Source organism: Geospiza fortis, unplaced genomic scaffold (assembly GCF_000277835.1).
Source record: "Geospiza fortis unplaced genomic scaffold, GeoFor_1.0 scaffold171, whole genome shotgun sequence".
Classification (NCBI taxonomy): domain Eukaryota; kingdom Metazoa; phylum Chordata; class Aves; order Passeriformes; family Thraupidae; genus Geospiza; species Geospiza fortis.
In genome coordinates, this window is record NW_005054313.1 from 3433070 (window position 1) to 3439867 (window position 6798).

Consider the following 6798-nt stretch of genomic DNA (forward strand, 5'->3'; position numbering starts at 1 on the left):
ACCTTAGAACTTGCGAGTGATAGAAAACAGACCACAGTGTCTGAAATAAGATAAAGTATTTGCTTGACCTTTGTGTGCTTTTATGACTGATCGGAGCTGTAAAAATACGTGTATTTGAAAATCATTAAAGGCTGCCCTGAGAGCCTATTCAAAACCAGAAAGCATTTAGTGTTGTTTTCTATAACCTGATTTATTTTCATCTCACTGATACATATCAGCGATACTTTTCTGTAATCACTATGATACATTTAAGTTACCTGCAACATAAAAAAATAATCTTTTGTTAATATTAAAAAAAAAAGTGAAGGCGGGGGATTTTGCAAGTTATTAAGGAACACCAGGTTGTTTTCAAGCTTAGATGTTATTAATGTTTTCTTAAGCAGTAATTTAGAGTTATATATCTGAGTTTGAGCTATTTATTTCAATATTGAGTCACTGACAGAATTCTGCCATAGCAACTGCACTGTGACTCCTCCAAAATGGGGTCTTTCAAAGGGAGCCAACTTGAGGCAAATTGCAAGAGCTAAGCATGGGGGAGACAAGTGAGGGAGGTGGGAGAGAGGCATGTGTTAGATTATCACCTGAATATCCTCTTTAACAAAGCATTTCCTTTTTTTCCCTTTCAAGTTGGCATTGACTTTTCACAGCCACACGGTAATAGTTTTTTGTTAGTTAGGTTTTTAAGAAAGGCATTAAAAATCTGTGATATTTCTCCTTCCCTATACATTTTTATCTCCTCTTGTTCTCTGCTTTCCTTCATGTTGTTTTGCTTTTCTCCTTGATGTTACTGATGTATCAGTTGTAGAACATATGGGTATATTTTTCATCCTTTTTTCTTTAGCAGATCAGTTCCCTCTTCTCATGATGTGTGCACTGCTGGGCATTCAGCTCAGCGTTTATACTTCTGTACTCCCCTATAATGCTAAGCCAGCTTTTTTTAAGTAAAGCTTTTAGAATTCTTTGACAAGTTCCACTCTTCGGCAGGCCTAGCAATAGTTCTAACAAAGGGTAATTTGTAATCGAAACTTACAAAAATTATATTAACTATCATTTAAATTTCACTTTAGAAAAACCACACTGAGGCTAAAAAACAGATGAACATCTGCATTTAGCCTAACAAAGAACGCAACAGTGGAAGGGATCTCTGGGTCATCAAGTCGAGTGCTTTGCTAGCCTGGGAATTGCATCAGATAATTCTCTTTTCATAAACTTTGCCAATACTAAATTGGAGTTGTTATTTCTTTGCCCCCAGTGTTTCTGCCGAGGGCTGTTCCAGAGTTTGATTTATTTTAATGACTAGAGACTTCATAGTAATTTGCAATCTGCATTTCTTCAGTGACAGCTTATATCCATTTGTTCGTTTGCCTCTGCTGGCCATTAACTTAAGGGGAGTTTTTAAAAAAAGTCTATGTTTGAGTTTTCCATTTATACAGAATTAAAAAAAAATAAAATATTTAAAATTACTTTTTAAAACAAATAATGCTAATAGGAATTGAGATTTCCTTGAATAAGCTGATGTTGGCTGAAGTTACAGTAGAAAAAAATCTTACTACTTTAAAAAAGGAAATGCCAAAAGATTTTCTCCAAAGCAATATTATTATTGTTACAATTTCTACATTATTCTTTTAGTTTTTTCTTTTTGCCTGAAGTAGATTGTGACTAACTTGTTGGAGTTACTTTATTTTGGTTTGGGGTACTTGTTTTTCTGCTTTATTCAGAGTTGAGACATCAATGACTTTCCTTGTCTTAAATGAGAAGGTTTATTTTTATGTGCTTCCTTTAGAAGTAAAGGTGTTTAATCCTTTCAATATCTATTTGTGAAAAGAAAAAAGTCAACTAGTTAGGATGGGAAAGAGAAAATTCTTATCCATAGATTATTTCATTGAAATACTCTTTTCATACTCTAGTAACCAAATTACTTTAAAGGCATGCTTAAATTAATAAGATATTGATCAGGAGAAATTCAGAAGGCCAAGCTTCAACAAGGTCTTAAATATCTCTGATTTCAAAATTAAAATGTAAACTATGTTCTTCAGTTGCTTTATCTAAAGCATCCCCAGAGATGTTTGGAAGAGATTTAAGAGAAGACTTAATATACCACAAAGTAACTGGGAAAGAAATCAGATTAAAGCCAGGAAAAGAAAAAAAAAAACAAAAACCTAGAGATGGGCATCCAAAATTGAAAACAACTGTACTTCCTATAAAATCAGCATGAAATTCCAAACAATTTTATATGGTTGTATGGTCAGTGTATCAAATGTAGCTTAAAATTCCTGTAGTGAATGAAGTTTCCTACAGAGCTGGAATTCCTCTGGTGTATGTAAAAGACACTCAGCAGAGATGGGCTATAGTTTGTCTTCAGAAAAGATGCCTATGGATGGTGGCAGCAGCCTTTGGAAACACTTGCTAGAAATTAAATAACACACAGTTGATATACAGTAGAAAAATAAAAGAAAATAAAAATAAACAAAACAAGCCTTTAGACTGACACAACAGTTTCAGTGGGTGAAATATGTCTCAGGTTTTGGAGAAAATTTATGTCATTAATGAGGTGAGTTTCCTGGCATTCTGGTCTAGGATGACAGTTCCTCAATACTTAGAAGCAGACACTTTTGTGTGTAGACTTACTCCATAACCGTAGCCTGAATGGCAGGACAGTACCTCAGGCTGGAAATTGATGCAGAAAAATGGCATTTAGTTATATGATTGCTATAACATTGAGCATTGTCACATGAGATGATTCTTTCCTGGCAAGTAGTATTTGATAATTTTGTTTTTATCTCCTGATATTGTGTGTTTTCTGATTCAATTAATATTTTCAAATCAGCATTTTCCTTTTATTTGTTAGACTCCTTTTTGCTTTTACCACACACTTATGTTGTATTTGTTAAAACAAATCTTAGCTTTTATTGCTACATGATCTGTTTGCAGACTATATTAAAGTAATTTCCATCAGTATGCATGGATAGTTGAATAGGCAGGTTTTTTTGTGTTTGCCCATAATATCCTTGGATAAAAGTATCTTATCTATAACGAAGTAGCCTTGTGATTTAGCAAAATCAGGGCATTTCCCTTTACTCATTTATGAGCTAAGAGCAATTGCAGCTCTGGCTCCTGAGAGCTGCAAGGAATCCAGTAAATGCTGCTCATGCCTGAAGATCCCACGGGCAGGTAAAACCTCTCAGGAGCTTTTGGAAGAGGAGGGGCAGCAGAACCACAGAGGGAGATCTCTTTTCATGTTCTTGGGAACTGCCCCAGTATGCCAGGATTGTTCAGGAAGGTTCTGGGAAGCACACTTTGAGTTCAGTCCCCCATCAGCTATCTCTGTTTCCAGACATTTCATATGTTGCAGGTATCCCCTCAATGTCTGTCACATGAGGTTTCTGGTCACTGCTCCTCAGTTTGCCCGAGTCAGTGTCTCTAGACATTCATTCAAAGAGACACTTTGGCATCCATTACATTTTTCAGAAGGCTGACAGCAATTTCATGCCAGTACTTTCCTGTTCTGCCAGGTACATGTGTTGTGGAAGCACATATGATATGTACAGCACTTTATTTCTTGTGGCTCTCTGTGCAGTGAGGTTGAAAAAAAGCAGTCTTATGCTGATTTTTAGGGGTAGGGAGGCTGGCACTGACAGTTCAGCACTTGTGAGGAATGTGTTTGTGAAACATTCTTTCCTCAGCAGAATTGTCTTTAAAAATAAAGTATGTGAAATCTTAAATAGGGACAGAGGGGCAGAAAGGACTTGGATGGAAAATGAGTCAAAACAAAATGTAACTTCTAAATTTCACTAACTTGTGTTTCTCATTAATTGAATTTGGAGCGCGTATTTATGAATTCAAATGACCTTTGCAAATGATTCAAGGCCAAGGAAAATTATCTCATCTTTGCTTAGAAGGCACTGTTTAATGATAAGTAATGTAATTTGTTCTTTTGTTCTGGCACTTCATAAGTTAATTTTTGTGCCTGTTAAAGCCAGAAAATGTGGTTCAATGATGGTCAATCTTGGAAGACTTTCATGATGTTATTGGTACATGTGTGCATTTGGTAAGCCAGCACAGTAAATAGCTGGTGTATTACACTTAAATGTTTTTCCAGAAGAATCTTATCAGTGAAGTGAATACTTTTATTGGATAGTTTGGAAAGTAATTTGTTTCAGGAAATATTTTTCTCTCTTTTTTTTTTTTAATGTAGTGCTTCTATTGTAAAGTATTTGTGCAACTTAAGTTATTTGGAGTCTTAATATTTTTAAATGGATGCATCGTGAAGTTCATTTCTAGGTAAAACAATTTGTGTGCTCTTTCTGTCTCAAATATAAAAACTAAGAGTTAAAAAATACTGCAAATAAAGGTCTTGATTTAAGATATTTTGTAATATGACTTAATTTATACCTTTCCTTATTATTAAATTAAAATTGATAGAAAGTAGAATTTGCATTTGTATTGAGTACTTTCTTAGCAAGAGGATGAAGGAGTTTCCTAGATGATACCTCACAGAACTCCTGTTCATAAGCTTTTAAAGTAGAAATAAAGGTAAAGATATATGTTAAAATATGTTAGAATATGTTACAAAGCAGGAGGTTTCTCCACACCAGGAATTTTCTGTCTGTGGATGTGATTTTATTGAACAATTAATTAACAGAAAACAAATTGGTACAAACATTCACTATCACTTTATTCTGTCTTCTCCTTGTGATACTCAGAATTTTGATTTATGTCATAAACACATATATGTTGTTATTTACAGCATAGAAGGCTAAAAAGATCTTCAGGGGCTTTTTGCTGTATCCATGCGTGCATTTGCTGTGCATGTGTAGAGTCTCTGAAGCACTTTAAATATGAATATGGCTGTAAAAATGATCTGAACATTTTAAAATAATGGATCTGTCAAGGATTTTCAGGAGAACAGTTGAAGCTACTGCTTCAGTGAGATGCCAGACATCTGGATATCATGGAGGAATACTCAAAACTCCTGGGTTTGTCCTGTGTGTAATTTCCAAGCAGGAAAAATTGTAGTTGTCCAAGGAAACATGATTAACGATAGAGAGGTATTCCTTGGGGATTTGCTGCAGCTCAGAGTTCAGCATCCTCGAGCAGCAGGATTTGCTGACAAGATTTAGTTGTGTAGAAAGTTTGATTAAGCATAAGTAGCTGATGTTTAATTACCCCTTCGCGTTTCATTGGGCACAAAAAGGAGGCGTACTGTATTAAAATCAACTAAGTGCTAAACAGAAGTCCATTAAAGTATTTTTTGTACTCCATTAGATTATAATTTTAAATTTTCTTTATTTGATATTACCTTATCCATAAATGTCTCCACTGTTTTCCAGTCAGACAAACTAATTGATACATGCATTGCTAGATGCAACAACTTTGTGATAAACCATTGTCCTGGTAATACTCAATAGCTGACAGATAAGTTAGTTATGAAATATGAGCCATGTCAAGGTTTATTAAAGAAACTGCTAACTTGATAACTCTGTGAAAACAGTGTAAAAAAGGCAAGATAAGAACCAAAAATAAGAGGGAAGATACAACAGGGAACTAAAATGATTGTTTTGAAATGCTGTTATTTTACTTCCAAGATCTGTTCTTTGCATGTGTACTTGGACTTGTGGGTGTTTACCTTTATTGCAGAAAGGGAAGGGGTAAGCCAAGTTCCACTCTTAAGTCTGCATTGTTCAAAGTATTTATATTTACACAGTTTCTTATGCATCATCAGATGTATAATCTGCCCTTCCAACCATGGATGGCTGATACTGTAGTGTAAAGTGAAGAGTGAGGTTTGAACAATGTTTGGAAATACACCTTCCTTTTTACTTTAAACTTTACAGATTTGTTCTGCAGTGGGAAATATTAAAAGCCATAATACCTATTTTTAGTCATTTTTCAAAGAACAATGAATAATAAATATAATAATGAATAAATGTAATGCAGTGCTCATCAGTTTACAACTGTCTGTAAAGTCTACCTCCCCTAGTTACTGTAGCGAGAATTTCATTGACCCTATTGCAATTAATAATTGCTAAAGGGAAATACCTTAAAATTTTCAAGTGTTTTTCCTTATTGTACAACCTGTTTTGCCTCAGTTTTGTATTAACTCTCTGTTAATTTTGCTGAGTTAGGAGATAGTTTTATAAATCAAAAGCTTCATTCTTCATGGAAAATGGTGGCATAGTAAGTAGTTGGTGTAGAATGTTCTGACTCTAAATTGATGCCTTCTGTGCATGTCTCTGTTGACCATTAGCTATTCAGACCACTCTATTTCCAATATTTCTATTGATTTGATCTTTAGAACCAAAGGGTGTGACATTTTTTACTAAAACAGATTGCAAAGTTACGGAGTTTTTCAATTTAGAGGTGTGACTTTTGAATAGCAGTACATGGTAACAACTGGCTAACATGCTGCCCCAGGCAGTCCTTCTCTTGGGAATGTGTCATTAAACTTATTAGAAGTCTTTACTTTGCTGATCTCCACTGCTTTATATAAATATTTTCTTGATCAACCTCTTAGACAGCATGTAGTCATTTCTCATTTTTGCAGGAAACTACATTTCCCTCCAATAAAAATTGCCCTGAAGCTAAACATATGGTTATAATGAAGAATAATATTATTTTTTAGAATTAATACTGTCATGTAAAATTCAAGTCTTAATCCTCAGTCTGAAAAACTGATCTCTTATTACAGCATTAATAATTTACTGATATGAAAAATGGAAAAAAAGAGTGGAATGACTGTTTACAAAATGTAATTGTTTCCAAACAGTAATAAAATTAATGATTTAATACTTTAGAGCT

At 34.3% G+C, this 6798-nt stretch overlaps 1 protein-coding gene across 3 annotated transcripts in view; it reads right to left on the bottom strand.

Moving 5' to 3' along the window:
• FGF7 (fibroblast growth factor 7) overlaps positions 1–6798 on the bottom strand; it is a 29142-nt gene that overhangs the window by 4675 nt on the left and 17669 nt on the right. The window lies entirely within an intron of this gene.